General features: G+C 43.2%; 1 protein-coding gene across 2 annotated transcripts in view; it reads right to left on the reverse strand.

Moving 5' to 3' along the window:
- KCND3 (potassium voltage-gated channel subfamily D member 3) overlaps nt 1-20,876 on the reverse strand; it is a 392,265-nt gene that overhangs the window by 247,767 nt on the left and 123,622 nt on the right. The gene's annotated exons all lie outside the window — the stretch shown is intronic.

Here is a 20,876-nt window from a genome sequence, read left to right on the forward strand (position 1 = left end):
TGGTTGTACGTGCTGCATGGTAAGCTTTCAGTGGCTCCCAGGTGGCCTTTAGATGTCTCACCCTTTTCAAAGTGCTCTAGCAAAAGAGTCTTGCTCCTCCTATCTGAGGAAATAAGGAGGGGCTCTAGCAAGCTCAACAGCCTCCAACAACAATTGGTAGTAATACAACAGAGATCTAGTGAGCACCAGGAGAAGATTATCTAGTCATGAAGGGTGCAGCACTGCATCTGAGGAGACACTGTAGCCTCCGTCCAGCAAGGCTCATTTGGTTTTATTTGCTTGGACCTAAAGGGTAGTACCTCTAGCAGAAAGCAGGAGAAATGTCATTAAGCAGCTTGTCTGCCTTTTTTCTTTCTTTCACCACTTCATTTATTCCCTGTCATTTTCCCAACAGGGACCCAAAGCCTATTCCTCGCAACAGTCCTGTGAGATAGGGTTGAAACTGAAAGTGTGTGACTGGCCCAAGGTCACTTAGCAATTTCCACAGCAGAGTGTAGATTTAAACTTGAGACTCCCAGATCCTAGCTCAACATGACACCATAGGAGGGCAGTGTACAAATAGCCCGAAACAAAAGTGGAAATAACTGGGGTATGAGAAATAAATTTCCCTTCTCCAGTCATTCACAACTCTGACCTTTCAAAAGAGTGAGCATTCCTAGTCCCTAAGACTTGGTTGGGGCTGATCAGAGGAGTATGGCTGAAGTGCTACCACCACCTACAAGAACAGCCATATGGCATTTTTCTATTTCTGCTTAGCATCTACCTGCAACAGAAGTGGGGGGGAGCCCCCCCCCACGTGAAGATTAAGGTTGCCAACTGCCAGGTAGTAGCAGGAGATCTCCTGCTAATTCAACTTATCTCCAGCCGATAGAGATCAGATCACCTGGAGAAAAATGGCTGCTTTGGCAATTGAACTCTATGGCATTGAAGTCCCCCCCCCCCAAATCCAGCCCTCTTCAGGCTCCGCCCCCAAAATATCCCACCAGTTGAGAAGAGGGACCTGGCAACCCTAGTGAAGATGGATGTGCCAAAAAGCACATGTGTATTAAACGCTTAAATGCCTTGCCAGAAAATGAGTGTTCCCCCCCCACAAATAATAATAACAACCTGCATTCTTACTAAAAGGGGCCATTTTCAGAAGAGCACCTCATGACGATTTCTCTATTTCAGAAAGTGGTCCTGTGAATTGGGTCAAAGCAAAACCCAACTGCTGGAAGGCGAAGAAGCAGGGGGATACCTTTCTTGCTCCCTAGCAGAGGCGGAGTGAGATTTAACTGAGTTTGTTTCTCCTCTGCTCGGAGCTGCTTCAAGCCTGGACGTACCCAGAGATGTCAAGAGCCTGTGTGTCAGCCAAAGGATCAAAAACAAGGGCCTCCTGGAGCATGGAGGCAGAACTGCTGGTGAAGAGGGATAAATGGTGCGTGTGTCGATAGATCAAGGAAGGAAGGAAGATCTGCTATCCATTCAGAAGCGCCGCCCTTCAGTTTGTTTTTCCTTTCTGTTGTGTTTTTTGTATCGTAAGCCTATTTGGGTCTCATCTGGGGGGGGGGACAGATGTTTCCACGAGGTAATGAGGTAATGAACTATCATGCCATCATGTGACTGCTAGGTATCAGAGCAGAATTTCCACACCAACAATCAAGGGTGTGTTCATGTCTCCACTTCCCTCCAAAACAAACCCAGTAGCTAATCTAGTCTCAGACATTTAGTCTGTGCCATCAATAAACATTCAGGTTTTTAAAATGTATTTTTGGCATTTATCTAGCCTTAAATTGATAGGAACCAAGCACTTTCCAGTTGTTTTTAGAGATTCATTAAAATGAAGTTAAATGATTTTCCCTAAGGTCATGCACACAGGATTCCTACGGCAAGCTGAGGAACTGCAAAAATCCATTTTCTCACCCAAAAGGTCACCTGTCCTACTTATCTCTGAATAAAATTTGTCATTAGTTGTACATTTAGACTGGATGCTCTTCTTGGTGTTTTTAAACTACCACAAGAACCTGCAAGGACTTGCGGGATGAATTTCACTCTCCTCCACTATTTCCTCTTTCCCTTCCTTGGGAAGCCCCATAGCCTTGCCCTCTTTCCTGCCTCCCCTTCTTCCCATCCACCAGCCTGCCTAGGTTTATCTTCTCCCCATCTTCAGTTTTCTGCTTGACCCTACCCTTAGCACCCTTTACCTGATAAAACTATGATCCAGTTGCTAGGTGCTGGTTGCCAGGGTGGGCCCAGTTGCAGTGGGGAACCTGCAAGCACTTGTAAAGGGTACCTATTTTCCCGTGTCTCAGCTTCACCATACTATTTTTTCTTTCCCTCCACCTGACAACTCCTACATCTTCAACATTCTCTGCTTCCTTCTTTCCACCTACCCACCACCTAGGGTTGCCAGGTGGCTTGGAATGGCGGGCAATTGCCTGCCAATCCATCTGCTGGGTGACAGAAAGGATCGTGTGCGTGGCTGCGAGCAATGTGATCCCTTCACTTCCGGTTTACTCCCAGAAGCGCCACAGTGTGATGGGATGATTTACCACTCAAATGGAGGTTTGATCGGTAAATCATCCCCTTGTGCTGCGGTGCTTCCAGAAGTAAAATGGAAGTGATGGGATTGCGTTGCTCATGGCCACACGTGCACATGATCCTTGCTGACAGCCAGCAGATGAATTGATAGGCCCCCAAAATCTCCCTCTGAAGGAGGGGGGACCTGGGTGCCACCCATTCCCTTGCCTCAATTCATGTGGGGTTTGAGTGGGAGGGCTCCACCCATTGTCTCAACTTGTGTATGGTTTGGTCAGTCACCGTCTTCTGCATCATCATGTGCGAGGCTCAGCCAGGTGCTACCATCAGCTTCACCTCATGCGGGGCTCAGCTTAGCTGCTGCCACCTGCCTTGCCTCACATGGGCTTGGCAAAGCACCAGTGTCTACCTCACCTTGAGAGGGCTGACCCAGATGCTGCCACTTCCCTGTCTCACCATTTGCATGGGTCTTCTATTGGCTAGTCTCTGTCTACCCTGCATCTCCTCAGACTGGCTGCATACCCCCTCTCCCACTTTGCCCTTCTGTCAGAGGGCTGGCTGGCCCAGGTATAAGTGGGAGGCCATTGGCCCACCTGAAGGCATCCAGATGCTCCTAATGGTTAATCTTGGCTCTGCCTATGCAGTAAATTAGGCAGAGAGTGTCTAACTGGTCCAAGATTATCTAGTGAGTTTCCAGGGCAGAATGGGGATTCAAGGTCCTAGTCTGAAACTGTAACCACGTCACCACACCACACCAACAGCGGCCGCCATTTTAGAGCGCAGCATTACCGGTAAAGGGAATTTCTTATTGACCCTCGGCTTATACGCGGGACAATAAGAAATTCCCTTTTCTGGCCTCAAATTTGGGGGGGTCGACTTATACTCGGGTTGGCTTATACCCGAGTATATACGGTAATATTCTTATTTCTTTCATGTGTATTCTGCCTTTCATCTGTCATGGAATTTACTGCAACATATTCAGGATTTCTAAGAGATCTTCTATCCTGGCATTAACCAGCCTAGGCATTGACCTGCTTATCTCATACAATGGTATAGTGGTTTGGATTTGTATTTGATAGGGTTGACAACCTCCAGTTACTAGCTGGAGACCTCCTGCTATTACAACTGATCTCCAGCCGATAGAGATCAGTTCTCCTGGAGAAAATGGCCACTTTGACCATTGGGCTGTATAGCATTGAAATCCATCCCCTCCCCAAACCCCGCCTTCCCCAGGCTCCACCCCAAAAACCTCCCGCCAAAGGGGGACCTGGCAACCCTAGTATTTGAACAGGGGAGAGCCATGTTTGGAATATGGTGGGTGATTTGGGGCTAATTACCTCTCAGCCTAACATAGTTATTGTGAGGATAAAATTGATGTATGCCACCCTGAGCTTCTTGAAGGAAGGACAAGATAAAAACATTGTAAATGAAGGGATGGAGGGATGGATGGATAACTATGGGCCTTCAGACATACACTAGGAACCAGCTTCTTATTTTCTATAATGAGAGATACTTGGCTGGCTATCTTACCTTTTGATCCAGAAGCTTTTCTTTAATTCTAAATTAGAACTTATTCAGTGGCAAAGATAAGGTGCCCTGGACAAGTTTAAAATCAATTTTTCATTATTACTTCTTACGCTCCAGGGCTGGATCTTGTCTTTGAAACAGGCCCCCTGGCTAAACCCTTGCAAGCAGTGAGGGCAGCCTCAAGAATAGTTCTATGAGGCAAATTAGTCTGAAAAATCCTAGAATTAGGAGGAAGGTACTTTTAAAACTAATACATGCAAATGGCTTCTTCTCAATGTAGAATTACCAGGTACCCCCTGGCAGCTGGTGGGGGATGGGGAGTGGGAACAGAAACTCATAGGCAGCAAACTGAGCCCTAGGCCTCTGTCCTTGGTGACTCATTGACGTCGCTTCCAGCATACACTGGAAGGGACGTTATCATGTTGCCCACGCCATGGAGACACTCTGGTATTTGGGCACAAACTCTATGGTAGAATCTGTTTTTTACCATTGAGTTTTTGCCCAAACTAGTGATGTGATGACATCACTTTCAGTGAGTGTCAGAAGTGACATCGACTTGTCACTGTCAACAAAGGCCTAGGCTTCAGCTTGCTGCTGGAAGTCCATCCACCGGCCGGGTGAATGGCACAGGGGAGGGGTCCCAAAGCGGGGGATCCCCTGGCCCCGGCGGGGGTCTGGCAACCCGGGGGTCTGGCAACCCTATACTAGCCTCTCAATGGCTAGTATAAAATGAATTCTTGGGGTGCAAAACAATAGTTGCCTAAGGGTTTTTTGTTATTTAAAATCCATGTTGTTATTTAAAATATTTCTATACCATTTCCCTGTCACTCAAAGCAGTTTCCCAGAACAGATTAAAAAGTAGGGATGCTTGATGTCCTGCAGGTTTAGAACATCTTGTGATCCCCAGGTGTGAATATGTCACTGATTCATTGATAATTAGATTGACGGATTGTCCAGCCATTCCCCAGAGTTCACTGGTGGGAGGAGTGGTGGCTGAAGAGCAGAACTTGCACTCACACACTCAGCTTTCAGGCATACACATTGTCTCTTACATACTGATGTCACTACGGCACAGACATAATTATTTACTCTGCAACCCTGTTTAAATCTGTCTTCCAGAATGAATGAGTTTTAAAGTAGATTCTACCTTTTTTTAAAAAAAAATCTTGTATTGATTTTGCTTCAGACCTTTAGTCAGAGGAGCGTAGTAATAAAGGAAAGGATTCTACCTTTTGTTATTCTCATTAACGAATTCTGAGTATAGGTTTTACAGCTTTGCAAAAGAGCTCAGCATAGAGGTTACAGTTATCCATAAAACCAGGAATGGATTGGAGAGCACAAGGGAATGGGTGTAACATGGTCTCTGCAGTAGAATGAGGCTGAGTCCTTCACTGGAGAAGATCTGCTTAAAGATGGACTGGGAGGCCAAAACAACCCTGGTCAGAAGCCCCAGCCACAATCCCATCCTCGTTGGTTGGAAGAAGGGGACAGGACCCCAACCAGCTAACCACTAGGTAATACCACCCATTTAGCCTTCTCTCTCGTTTTTGTACTTTTCTGTTTTGTATATAATGCTAATCAAATTTCCTAATAAACGCTGCACATTGCAAATCTATGCATGCTTACTTCCCAAGAATAACATGGGAATAAGTCTAATATGGTCTCTGCATATAGAATAAGGATGCAATCCCTCCTCCTGGGAGTAAACTCATTGAATAAAAGGGGCCTTCGATCTGAGAGGCCAAAACAGCCCTGGAAAAACACCCATTCCAATCCCAAGAACTGTCATTCTAATCTGGGGACTGTCATTACTGACCTTGCGAACTGACAGCACAATCCTAAATTGGTTAGCTCAGAAATAAGTCCCATTTTATTCAATAAGGCTTACTCCTAGAAAAGAGGATTGCATTCTGCTTTCAGGCACTGTGATTGACCTATTTGCTTAGTTTTCGAGATCCACTCCTTTTTTTATTTGCACCTTAGCAATTGAGGGAGCAGGTCAGTTGTCTTCAGCTGCAAGACTGGGCCATTAGTTGCTCTAGTGCACTAATACAGAGCTCAGCTCACCAGATTCACTACCTATGATTATGGGAAGTTCACCTGGCAAACACATTCCTGACAAAGATTGCAGCATCCCTGTTCAAAATATCATCACAAATACGAATAACTCAGAAATTCAGCCAAAGGCTCTCTTTTGAAAATTCTGCACATTTGCTGGAAATAGCTCACATTTCTTGTAATCCTGTGAAAAGTGGTTCTACACAAACATATTTCTATACCATTTCCCTGTCACTCAAAGCAGTTTCCAAGGACAGATTAAAAACTAGGGATGCTTGAAGTCCTGCAGGTTCAGAGCACCTTGTGATCCCCAGGTGTGAATGTGTCCCTGATTTATTGATAGATTGACGGATTGTCCTCACCAAAGTGACTTCACATTTGCACAAATGCTGAATGAGGGCAGAAATTATGTTTCTCTTTACCAGTGCTGATACAGAAGGCACCAACACTGAGCAAAACTGGCACGCTAGGCTCATTTGCAAGACACCAGCCGGACTATGACTCTTGTTTTACTTGTGTCTTTTGAACAATAAAGAAAGATGGAGGGGTTCGACATCCACCAGACTTTGGTGTCATTGGATGCCTAAAATCCAACACATCAGAATGCAGAATGCCGAACTAAAACTGAGAAGCCATGATTACTTGAAAGCTGGAGAAACATAAAACATCTTATAAGCCACAGGAAATGCTAAGAGACCTTGTCAGGCAATCCATTCAAGAGTCCAGGAATCCTACCCCACCATTTTCTGGAGATTAGAAATCATTGTCAGAAGCATTTGCATCCTTTCATTCATACATTATTTCCTGCTTTTTCCCAGCTGGAACTCTAAGGAGCTTTTAGAACATCGCTGAGATGCTCAGAGAAATTTTGCAAAAAAAAAGAAAGAAAAGTTCAATTGTAGTGAATTCTCTACCACATTTCCACACTGGAATACCAACATCTTGAGCTTGCAAGAGCTCTTTTTAGGAGAGACCACCCTTCACTTGTTCCTCTCCCTTACAGCATTCTTGCCATGGAACAACTCTCATCATGCCTCTGAGTCCGTTAAAGTCTGTCTTCCTAAAATCTTACATACTTGTCTGGCTATGAACTCCCTTGGCTCCCGACAGCAACAGGAATTCTAGGAGGGCATGGTTACTTCCCCCTGAAGTCCCCACCACCTTCACCCCAACTACCAACTCTAGCCTGATGGTTAATATTAAGTCACCCATTCTTGTAAGGGAAGTCATCCACTCTGTTGTCCCTCTCACTGGCCTCCCCATCCATATGCAAGGCCTCATGGCTGCCGTTAATGAAATTCTCTCCATCCTTGATCTCATGAAGGGTAGCAGTACGATCCTCAAGACTCTGAACCTTCTCCTCTTTGAGCCCTATCAGCTTACACTCTTGACAAGTGTCAAAAGTGTGATTATTTATAGATAATAAATAGATAATGTAAAAGTGTAATTATTCATTAATAATTTGTAGAGGTCAGCACAATTTATTCTATTATTTTAAAAAGTTGTTAATTATTCATGTATATTACATACATTGATTATATACATATATATAATTAATGAGGGGTGTCATTTTGTACTTTTGCCCCTCTTCAAAAAATATGTAGCTCCTCCCTGTCTAACCCCATAGGCTACTTTGAATGGCCAACATCCTGAACAGAGATCTCTGGCACAACTTGCAATTAAAAAACATCTGGGGATGCAAGGGATTGAAAAAGGAACCTTCTGCGTGCAAAACAAATGCTTTCCCACTGACTATTGCCCCTTCACTGAGGCAACATCAAGGATTGCATTTGGATCCATAGTTGAAGAACACAATGAATCAGCAGTCAATCACTTTCACCATTAGAGTGGATCTTTGAGCTATATTTTGCAGATGTTCCTTGATGAATTCAGACCAAATTTTTTGGTCAGGAGCCAAGCATGCTAGTAAATTACCACACAGCTACAGGAATACAGGAAAGTATTTTCTCATGGGTCAGTGTAGCTCGATATCCTGGGTGTGCATATCACCCTTTGTTGTAGTTTGGCTCTTTTGCACCAGTCATTTGTGCAGCGGATATGTTCTGCAGGGTTCCTATTCTGCATCCACAGCTCACTAGTTTGAATACGTTTGTCTGTGCAGTCCATGGGTTTTGGGCAACAAACTGGACCACAGGGCCTTGGGTACCTTTCAGCCATAATCCATGAAGTGGAGCTAATGAATTATTTTTACTTCCCAGATATGTAAGGATATTTCAGGGGAAAGGTTATCAACACAATGGAAAACATATATAAAATCACAGAACGGAATCATAGAATCATAGAATTGGAAGGGACCACCAGGGTCATCTAGTCCAACCCCTGCACAATGCAGGAAATTCCAACCTACCTCCCCCCACACTCCCAGTGACCCAACTCCATGCCCAGAAGATGGCCAAGGTGCCCTCCCTCTCATGTGAGCATCATTCTGGCCAATAAATAAAGCAATGGAGGAGAAACCTGAATCACAGCTTTGGTGATTCCCCACCCCCCACCTCCAACATCTATTTTGTCTCAACATAACCCCTACATGGTATATCAGGGCTACTTGAGGAAACAAAGGTGCAATCACACACACAGTGCCTTAAGTAACGGAAAGCAAACAACAGACGCTACAACAAAAGGAAAATAGTCTTCTGGCTCATTTAAGCCTTATTGGAATATCTAGAACTCAAACATTTAAATATCATACTGTCTGCCGCTTGTCTCATTTCACTTTGTTCCCTAGTGTTTTTTTAAAAACTCAGTACAGATGCTGAACAATAAAAAAAAACTTTGCAAATTGCTTTCCAACTGCTAAGCAATTACGGCAAAGTTTAAACTAAATGTAAAGAATGAACTGTTACTTTTTAATAAAGGAACATCTTTTCTTATTAAGTGCTTTAACAGAACCTCATTTGTCTTACTTTGGAGCTGAAAGATAGAGCTGTCATGGATTCCTGTCCTGGTTCGTGGGCTTCTGTGTTCCTTTTGGAACCCTCCCAATACAGCCACCAGCTAAATGTTCATCCCTTTGGATTACATAGACTGTAACATTAAAATGCAAGGCAAGTATGCTCAGGCCATGCAACATATACCTGTCTGCACTAGTTAGTGCAGGAGACACCTTGCTCCTTACAAACAATAAGTATTAATTTCATGGTTTGGTCACATTTGTCATTATTTTCTAATGTAACTACTGACATCATAATCTGGCACAGGTTTCAAGAGATGCTGTACAAAGCATCCTTTTTTCTCTTATTATTGTCATGTGGTCCTTAATGATGCACGAATTAATTCAACGTGAGGCAGCTGTCAGGCTTTTTTCATGCTATCTGCATGAAAAAATGGGTAGTGGCCGAATGTGCAGTCACCTTGGAAAATTTGTGGTCGCTTTATCCAACAACTGCTGCATGAACTGGGAAAGGGAGGGGAGGGAGGGAGGAAGAAAGAATGAATTCAGCCCCATGAAAACTTTTCTGGTGGTCCTCAGCAACATAAATCAGTTACATCACCAGTTGCAGGCACAACATGTTCCAAGTGTCATTCCTAGTAAGATCACAGACAGTCCTCCTTGCTTACCTGGGATAGAGAATTCATATCCATGTTGCTTCTATAATGTAAGAACGCTTCCTTTGTAGCAAATGGACTGCTGTGTTTTATGCCTCTTCTCCATATAAGCCTGCACGTTCTATATTTGATTCTCTTCTAACACGGAACAACAAAAGCATTTCCTGTGGAGTGACTCCATTGTTGTTTTATGTCCTACAATGATATAGTGATCATTTCAGTGGAGCAGTAGTCTTAAGGCATCAGGTTGTGTGCAGAAGAAAAACACTTTTAAAGAACACAGTTCAATGGAGCAACATAGGTCATCTCTGTTTTATTTGGCAATGGACAGAAAATCTGATGCAATTGCCCATAGCATCTTGGAAACAAAACCTTTTTAGGCAGCAATACTGCCGGAGAGTGATGCAAGACTGCTGTTGATCAAGTATTGTAATGTGTGGGTCAACTGATGGTCTCCCATCTTTACTAGCTTGAGAGCTTCAAAAACAGAATATGGCACCCCACAAAAGTGGGCTGTTCAGGTACAAGGAGAGTTAGACAGCTGTGAGAAGTCTGGCTGTAAGGAGTTGCCAGGACATTGCAAGCTCTTACATTATAGAAACAGAATGACTGCTGATTTCCCATCCCAACCACCACTACAAAGAGCACTGGGTAGATGTCTTTGATTTCACTTGGAACAGAAGAGATCCAACATGTAGTGTCTGTCAGCTGATGATGACACTGATGTATGCTGCTGCAGGACGCCAGAGGAGCTTTCATGGGGGGTTACCGCACTTTGTATTCCCAGCAATGTATTAAGAGTTTGAAAATGTTGTAAAAAACATCGCTTTAAAAGGGTTTTTGGATACCACGGCTTATAAATGGTTGGAAGACATCTTTACAGCTAAAGGGGCCAAACAAAGTGCGAACAGTATTTTTTATAACGTTTTCAAACTCTTAATACATCGGTGGGAATACATAGAAAGTGTGAACAGTATTTTTTATAACATTTTCAAACTCTTAATGCATTGCTGGGAATACAAGTGCGGTAACCCCCATGGGTAGGGTTGCCTCCTTCAGGTGGGACCTGGAGATCTCCCAGAATTACAACTGACCTCCAGACTACAGAGATCAGTTCCCCTGGAGAAAATGGCTGCTTTGGAGAGTGGACTCTATGGTATTATACCCTGCTGAGGTTCCTCTCCTCCCCAAATTCCACCCTCCCAGGCTCCATCCCCCAAATCTCCCAGTATTTCCCAACCTAGAACTCGCAACCCTATTCATGGGGTTAAGGCAAGTCAACGGGGGGTGGGGGAGAGAAGAGACTCTTGCCACCTTTACTTAGTGCCCAGATGACAATCAAGCAGCAGAAATTTCTCCTAGGTGATTGAACATCTGAGCAAGGCTGTCAAAGATAGGACATTTTGGAGGACTTTCATTCATAGGGTCGCCATGAGTCGGAAGCGACTTGACGACACTTAACACACACAACACACACAAGATTGAACATGCCACTAAGATATGCCCTGTGAAATCTTTGCCAGTCTGAGAAGGCTAAAATTTTGTGCCCCGACTTATTTTCAGCTACCAAAGCACTCTTCAAATCTTCCTCAAGAAGGAAGTGGAACTTAGCATCTTTTATTCCATCAACAAAGTTCCTTTGCGTATCCTTTAACAGTTCACAGGATGTAATTTGCCACCAAAGGAAATGTTTTCCATGATTTATTCTTCTTGCATTTAAACCTTTTTCTTCAGTTTGGAAGCTAATTTATATGGACATCATGCTATGTGCCCCAGATACAAACAGGGGCCCCAGACTTTGAAGTGACTGCCTGCCAATTGGCTCTTTCTGCCAGTCATTGGCAATGCTGAACTTCTGAACCTCAAAAAACCAATTGGCAGCTTGGCTCGCAAATGCCTGGAGGATGGGGACGACCCCATTGCTGGCCCATAAAATTGGACCCCCTGTCCCAAACTTCCCCAGTCTTGGGTGTCTGTCTAGGAAGAGTCCCTTGCAACTACGCTGCAAATTTTGTGACTCGACCTCCAAAAATACCCCCAAAGGAGCTTTGGAAAAAAATCCCCATAGACTATAATGGACATACACCTAACGCTCCTCAGAACTGGGCTGTTAAACTGGTCTTGACATTACTGAGTTCTCTTCACATAAGAGGAGCCATGATTTCATTCAATAAAAGCATTTCTAGTTTCCCCCCTGCCATGTCTCTAGCGAGGTGTTAACTAAGTTAATCACCCTCCTCCAATGTATATTTCTCTTCTCCAAGATACTCCTGACAACGTGCCTGATCAAACCTGTAATGCTTCCTTTCTTGGTGTAATTGATAGCCCCCTCTTACACACCATCCTATTAAGTTTCTGCCAGACAAACTCCTACAGAGAGGGAAAAAGGCTCCTTGCTGTCTGCATTTTCAACTCTAGCGTTTACTCTTAAGAATAGTTTACTGCCTTGTAGAGTTCCTTTCTAACCTAGGAAACCAGGATTGACTTACCCATCCATTTGAACAGATTGCATGTTATCTGTGATTGTCATTGATCATTTGAGGGTGGAAGCATCCTTCTTCCCACATGTGCTTTTCTCTTTAACGTATAGAAGGAAACTGGCTGCACACTAGGACATCCTAGGCTTTCTAAGGAGACAATTATAATCTCTGGACAATTTAGGTACTTTGAATGCAATTCAGTCATATGGTACAAACATATATCTAAACCACTTAAATCAAATGTGTGTGTAAAGTGCTGTCAAGTCACAGGTAACTTGTGGCAACTCAGTAGGGTTTTCAGGACAAGAGACTAACAGAGGTGGTTTGCCATTGCCTTCCTCTGCATAGTGACCCTGGTATTCCTTGGGGGTCTCCCATCCAAGTACCAACCAGGGCCAACCCTGCTTAGCTTCTAAGCTGTGATGAGATCAGGCTAGCCTTGGCCATCCAGGTCAGGGCTTTTTATCAAGTAGCCACTGAGTGATGTGTGAACCATTTCTTGGCTTACCAGCATGTTTAAGGCAAACAAAAATGATTGATAATAAGGACTGAATACTAGATAAGCATCAGAGGATTTATCTCAAATGTGCCAACATCTTGAACTTGTCTTAGAAAGCAAAACAGTATCACATCATCACAGTATCTCCTTTTTAAATACAATTTTCTGTGTTTGTCATATCTCATCTTATATGTATTTGCCTTTTTCTATTTTTAAAAAAATCATAATCCTGTTGTGTTGCTTATTAGATTACTAATGCTATTTGACTGCATTGTTTCATACCATGCAATTCACCTTGAGTCTTAAGTGAAAAAGACAGGCTATACAAATTATAAATCAGTGACTTCAGGCAGAACTAGGAAGAGCTTTTATTTGATTTTAATATTATTCAAGAGAGAGAAAAGATTGGTTCTTGTAGGTTATCCGGGCTGTGTAACCGTGGTCTTGGAATTTTCTTTCCTGACGTTTCACCAGCAACTGTGGCAGGCATCTTCAGAGTAGTAACACTGAAGGACAGTGTCTCTCGTGAAAGCCTTCGACAATATTTAGAGAGAAAAGACTTCACCACACAACATAATTAACTTTATTTGCTTCATTGGGACAGTGATGATGGTGGCAACCAGTTTAGATGGAAGTTAGAGAAATTCATGGAGGATACATCTCCCAGTAGCCATGATTATACCACATTAGCAATGATGGCTGAAAGCGACCACTGTATTTGGAGACAGTATAAGTCTATTTGCTGGAGGGCAGTGGCAGAGGTTGGTATTAGCCTTTGTGCTCCTACTGTGGACCTTCTGGGATATCTGGTCAGCCACTCCAGGAAACAGGATGATGGATTACATGGACCATTGATTTGATCCAGCAGGGGTCTTTGTATGCTTTGATCAGCACTTTGAAAATGGTTCATTCAAAAGTCGATATTTGCCAGTACTAAAATTTCCCCCTTTCCCAAGATAACAGATATGGAACAGATGGGGGAAAAAAAAACAAAAGTGCAAGGGTATGTGGCAAACAGCATTGAGGTTAGACCAAATTATACACACATCCACATCACTGATAATTATTTATTCTTCACTGTTCTGCACAAAATCACTGAATTCTCAAATCACCATACTGGCAGAATTCTCACACTCATTGTGGTTAATGAATGAAAGCTGCAAGGGTGAAACATTTTGCAGGATTGAGGCTACTGCCTTTACTATGTGCAACTGTTTCTGAATCCTTTGGTGGCACAACAAAACCTTCCATTGATCAGATTTCAGTGAAATCAGGATTTGACCCAATCTTTATGGCTCAGAAAGGGAACTTAGGTCCCTAGTGTGATAGCAATGCTGTCAATAAAATGAAGCAGCTATTGTTATTTTTAAAAGAATGGATTTTGCAGCCCATAAAACAATCCAAATACCAGCACACTGGAAACAGTTTGACAAATACAGTAATGACACCTGACTTGGTCTACTGCTTACTGTTGGTAACCTACAGGCAAATAATCCCTGCTAATTACTTGCATGTTCATTAATGCTATTAATCAAAGCAAAGGGGGGGGAGTTTAATGATTGTGAATGGCACTTGTTTGTTCCAAAAACCGTCAGAGTTTAAATTCAACAAAGAAAAAAACAGAAGATACTTTGAAAAAATGCTCTCTATTAGCTGTGTCTTTTGCTCAGTACATACTGGATAGCTATATTTATATAGTAGTATAGTGTTTAACCTAACTTAAATAATGCAGTTTCTGGGATTTTTAAAAGGAAATAATTATATGTAGAAAACTGGTTCTGGACACGCACAGAGAGAGAGTATGTAAGAGTTCAGATTTAAATCTAAACCACTAGAGCAGGGGTGAGGAAACTTTTTCCCATCAAGGGCCATTTGGATGTTTATAACATCATTCATGGGCCACACAAAATTGTCAACTTAAAAATTAGCTGACCATGGCCCAGGTGGGAAAGGGTTAACACAGTTTCTTGGGCGGTCCTAGCAGCTCCAGAGGTAACGACTCTTCTGCAAGGGGAGAAAAAGGTTCCTTTTCTCAGCAAAACAAACACATCTGCCTTGAATAGAGGCTATTCTTGTCTGCAATAGGGTGCAGATCACCAATCTTAGACCCTTATGAGCTAGAGATCTGCCAGGACCCACAAAGGGCCAGACCAAATGATTTTGCGGGCCTTAAACGGCCCCCAGGCCTGACGTTCCCCACCCCTGCAGTAGGGATTAGAACACAATGTAAAATTCAGTGTGAACAGATCACAGGCATGAAATGTTGGAAAGGTGATTTTTGGGTGGGGATACAAGGTAAAAAGTGCCCAGAAGGAGCCTGGCAGGGACGCGCTTCTTCTGAGAAGATTTGTGATTTGGTTTTATTAGGCTTTTTCTGCACAGAGTCAGAAGGAAACAAACTGTGCAATCTAAACCCGTGCTACATTCTTCTAAGCCTACTGAATTCAGTGGATTTAGAAGGTGGCAACTCTGCTTAGTCTACAAATGGGGGAAAATAAGTAACAGGCATATACTTCCGTGGAACAAGTTGAGAAAATAATGGAACGTTTGGTTTTTGTTGATCTTGGTGGTGACCGTTAGGCATTAACTAGAAGCCAGAGCTTGTTATTTGGGAGCTCATTAAAATGGTGTATAGCCCAAAATGAACATTTGTTCCAAATGGATTCCATGATTTCTTGTAGGTCTGAGAACTCTGACGTACCCTTGAAGCTCCCGTGCCTGCAGAGACTTGCCCATTCATTTGTTCCTTCTTGTGCATCTGTTCCTGCCATACACAATGAACGGGGCTTTTCATGCACACAAGTTCCTATGTATATATAAAAACATCCTGGGTTTGGAGGAGTAAATATTCAGAAACAAGAAACAAGCATTCGTTTCGCTGAACGTGCGTTCGATCCTGGCTAAATCCTGGCTGAAACAGGGAATAAAGGAGGCTAAAGCGACCATGCATTTTCGCCCAATGAACATTATGTGATGCTGCCATAAGGAACACAGGGAAACAACATCTTAACAAGTTGTCAACTATTTAAATAATCTGACAAACTGTGACAGGGAGTAGCAGCAGCTGCAGAGCTGCAGCAAAGTAGCGTGGGGTCACACTTGTGCAATCACAGTTCATCAATCATTTGACTGGTATGATGGCACCTTGACAGCACACCATGAACCGAACTGGCAGGTGATCGATTGAGCATCCTTGCTTCAGGTATGTTTGTTATCTTTTAATGATATATTCATGAAGAAGGCTTAGTTATTTCACACACAGCGGCTGTGAAATGAGTGCATTTCTTTGGTCAGGGACTGATTTCACACATCCAGACATCACTTTTTCCTTCCAGTGCTCAGTGACTCAAGATCAACGGATATTTTACTGTCTACACCCATGTGCTCTGTTTCAAACTTGCTTTTCAAAAGCAAGGATTTTCAAAAGCAAGGCAAAAGGAAAGGAAACCTCGGTTGGCTGCCCTTAAATGGGCAGCATTTGAAGATGAAGCATTTGAAGATGCAGACACATGCCCAAAGCAACAGCACAAGGCTTCCCTCCCAGTTGAGTGGAGTTAATATTAGTTGCCAGTGGGGCAACTCAAGCTGCAAAGAGATAAAAAGATAAAGCCTTGTTCTTCATTCAGTGTACAGTGGAGAGGCATATTGCCTGGGCATGGCGTGACATGTTGTATTGAAAACCTTGTTTGATACCTGGTTATTTTTCCCCACCTAGCCCAGCTGAAAGCTGCATCTGTGAGAAGCAATGTACTGTCCCTTTCCTGAAAAACAACTCTCTGAGTGTGCCAGGCTCATTGCAGTCTTCAGATCAGTGCTAGCAGATGATTTGAAGGTGCCTATTACTGTCATGGTTTTTCATATGACTAGAGAACCTTTCAAATTCACCATAGCAATCGCTTTATGCAGAGACGGCGAGTGTTTGGAAGGCTCTGGAATAATGTCAAAGACGTTCAGAAGGGATAGGCTCAGGAATTATATTCCGCCTGTTCTTGTTTCTATAATCCAAGAGCTGTATTTGGTTTTGCTATTTGGATTTCTTTGGACTATTTGTATGCATTCTTGTAGATCTGTCGCAAAATAAATCCAAAAAAAGATGGCTTCCCACTATAGCTTTTTTCAACCGATTAGCTACACACTCTTATGTTCTTTAAGCTCTTTTCTGGACAGCTGCTATCTGGGATCTGTTTGGCAACAATGCCTTCTAGCAGATCCTCCTTTTGCTCAGAATTGAGTCATTGCGTGTATTCGAGCAAGAGTGGGAGGGATGGTGTAGGAGTGAGATTGGATTCAAAGCCTTACACTTGCTGGGTGGCTTGGGAAAGGCCACTTTTAAGGAACCCCCATTTGTCAAGGGGGGAATACAAACAACTTCTCTCTTGGAATGGTTACAAGGAGAAATCAGATAAGCGCAGATGCTCCCTGTTTCAATGTACTGTCCCTATTGTCTGGTGCCTGCCCCATGTAAAGTAGAGTATAGTATGTCTTGAGTTGCATCTTTCAGGAATGCCTTAACATTGTGTTAGTGTGAATTGCTAATCTTGTCCCTCTTTGGAGTTCAGTTCTCTTCCCAGCAATGCAGTCACTGAGTGGGTGGGTGGATGCATTTTTCTTTCTTTAATGAACATGCAAGCAAGTACACACACATGAACATTAAGTTGCCAAGTAAAGCACTACCTGAAATTTTATATGCTGGTGAGCCTCATTTGAAGGGTTGTTAATGGATTGCAGGAAAACAATGTTCTAATATTATCATAAGCATAACTACAGCAAAAAGACCAAATTTGAACCAAAATAAAGGCATTACAAAAGCATAAGAAAGATTCTGTATAATAATTTGTACTGATAAGATAGAACAACATTCTCAACACCAAAAAATGAAGCCTACTTTCGTATACTGCCTTTCTTGCACTAGCCTGTTCTTCAACCTATCAAGCACCTTGGGTTTTAAAATAGCAGAGGACAAACTATTACATGGTAAATGAGAATAAAATACAGCAGATGGAACAGAGCAGCAATATATAATGGGTATATGTGGGTGGTGATGTTGAGGACTAATCTTTGGCATGAGGATTGTGGTGTTAAAAGTGGGTTCATCTGTGAAGTGTTGGAGGTCTACTGAGCTGCAAATGACCTCCAACCATAATGTGTTTGCTTGGTGCTTCAGTTTTAGGAAGGGGTACTTGGGATGTTAAAAACAGTTGGCTACTTTGCCGATACCCGGCCAGTGGTGGTGCAGGAGGAGGCAATGGGTAATATGGTTACCAGGTGGCTGATTTCAGTGGGTAATTGCCCACCAATCCACCCAGCTGCTTTGGAGCGGTGATCATGTGCACGCGCTGTGGCGATTGTGATGCCGTCACTTCCGGGTTCACCCCTGGAAGCGCTGCATCACCCTGGCTGCTTGAGCAATCAAACCAATAAACCTGGAAGTGATGTCATCGCATGCATGCTGCTGCCCCAGCCCCGCCCCCTAAAACCTCCCGCCAATTGAGGTGGTGGACCTGGCAAGCCTAATGGGTAAACATATGTCCACTATCTGCAGCACCAGCTGAATCCAGGTTGAGTGGCCCCTATGACGTAGTGCTGCAGGATCTGCTTGGCTGGTAGTGGTACAAGAGGAGGTGACAGATGGTGTAGTGGTTAAGAGCGGTGGTTTGGAGTGGTGGAGTCTGATCTGGAGAACTGGGTTTGATTCCCCACTCCTCCACATGAGTGGTGGAGGCTAATCTGGTGAACTGGATTTGTTTCCCCACCCCTACACACGAAGCCAGCTGGGTGACCTTGGGCAAGTTACAGCTGTGTTAGAGCTCTCTCAGCCCCACCTACCTCACAGGGTGTCTGTTGTGGGGAGGGGAAGGGAAGGTGATTGTAAGCTGGTTTGAGTCTCCATTAAGTGGTAGAGAAAGTCAGCATATAAAAACCAACTCTTCTTCTTCTTCGACTGTCATCAGTGATAAGCCATCCTAGCAGAGAGGCCCATGTGCTATGGTTGGGACTCAATTCAGTTTTCTGCTGGTTGCCAACAATCCTCCACAACAGCAGCTCACCAGGATTTTTCCTGGGAAGTTAAATAGCCCATATGTCCCTGACAGAGAAAGACAACTGGTGGCCAGGGGCCTAGATCAATGCCCAGAAGCTTCTCCTTTAACTCCTGATCCAAGACTCCCACTTATTACGCACATTAGCCGCCTGAGCTGCTTAATAAAGAGGAGCGTCTGCCAGAGTTGCTCTTGGTGTTGGTAGAGGTAGTGGTGGTGTGGTTAAACAGCTTTTAGTTTGTCTCTTTACACAGGAGTGAGTCTACTCAGCCCTTGCTGAATTCAAGATATACTCCCTGCTAAACCAGAGATTTTTTGGGGTGGTGGTGGTGGTTTATGACAGCTAAATTCGACTAGTGCAATGCCACACACTAGACAGGAAGCTGCTCTGGAAAAATGTATTCAATTTACTCTTCCAGATTGATTTTGATACAAGTAATAGGGTTCAGTGTTCCCAATAATCCTTGAAATGTTTAACAAACGGAATCAGATGCCTTCTGGGTTTCAAACAGATTTTGCCACATTCATGCTCCTGATGCAGCACAGAAATCCCTCCCAAATTGTGCATAAAGTATTCATGAAATAAAAATGAATATTTGAGTTCTCAAATCTCAGTCTGTGCAATGATGCATTCTCGGGCATTATGGAGTGCTCTGTCACATGGTAATGTGCCATTTGATATGTCATTTGTGGGACACACTGAGCTACAAGCCAGACAAACCTTTTCATCACAATGGAACAGAAAAGTTTTAGGTTAAGGTCCATTGTGGTTGCGCACAATATTTAGATTAAGGCAAGCAGCCATGATGATCTGTCAACTCAATGCCTTCAGTACTTTGGAGAAGGAGGATGTCTGGCCATCCTCAAGATTCTGTGGGTTATCTTTCTGGAATGATGACCATCTGTCTCAGTGTTTTGACAGGTAGGAAATGGATGAGATCAAAATTGGTTATATCATAGTATGAAGTAGCAGTCAGAGTGTGGGACGGGGTGTGGGAGAACCAGGTTGAGATTGCCACTCAGCCACAATGCTCACTTGATGACTTTGGGACAGCTATTCGCTCTTAGCCTATCCCACCTCAGAGGATTATTGTGAGGATAAAATGGAGGATGGGAGGGCCACATCTGAGCTCCTTGGTGGAATGGCAGGATACAAAGAATATTCTCAGTAAATATTTATTTTAAATATTTATATCCCTCACTCCCAGACAACTTGGTATTATGGAAGTTGATTATCTTTGCAATCCACTATGTAGTAGAAGAAGAGTTGGTTTTTACATGCCAACTTTCGCTACCACTTAAGGAAGAATCAAACCGGCTTACAATCATCTTCCCTTCCCCTCCCACAACAGACACCCTGTCGTGTATAGGAGTGGGGAAACAAATCCAGTTCACCAGATTAGTGTCGGCCACTCATGTGGAGGAGTGGGGAATCAAACCCGGTTCTCCAGGTCAGAGTCCACTGCTCCAAACCATCACTCTTAACCACTACACCCCATAGGAGGAGGGTATAAAAGGATTAAATAAATCAACAACAACTCTTAAGCCCAATTTGAGGTAGCCCAAATTGTTGCATTTGAGGTAGTACAGTTTTCACACTTTCTTTGTAAGACTTAATTCCATGAAAGGAGGGACATCTGTAAAATATATCTGATATAAAAAAAAGGTTAAAAAGGGAGAGAGAATGTCAGTTTCTTGATGTGTAAACTTTTGTGTCTTTTTAAAATGTCGGGGCTATTTCATATACATACACCCCTCCCTACATGAAATGGGGTGTTAAATTCACCAAGCAATGACAACAATATGTGCATCGCTTAATACAAAACAAGCAAAAAATCTGGGAAACATCTGCTTTAGGAAACATACATTTATGACATGAGGATTGTGTTAAGATCGATGTTGATCTGAATTGTTAGCCTTGAATTATCTTTGTTTTTGCATCAGCACACTTCATGCTGTCTTTGAATAAATTCTGGTGTGATATTATTGCATCTTTGAATACATTCTGCTGTGATATTATTGCATCTTCAACCATGAGGCTCCACCAAGTGAGAAAGATACATACCTTCAGTTATTTGTCTCCACAAGTCTGTGTTCAGTTGAAAAGGTGTGGCATTGGGAAGTACAATATTGTTGGGAATCATCCAAGCCTAAAAGGTTCCAAATAGGATAAAAAGGTGGAGGGCATTG

This window comes from Euleptes europaea, chromosome 2 (assembly GCF_029931775.1).
Source record: "Euleptes europaea isolate rEulEur1 chromosome 2, rEulEur1.hap1, whole genome shotgun sequence".
NCBI classification, from domain to species: Eukaryota; Metazoa; Chordata; class Lepidosauria; order Squamata; family Sphaerodactylidae; genus Euleptes; species Euleptes europaea.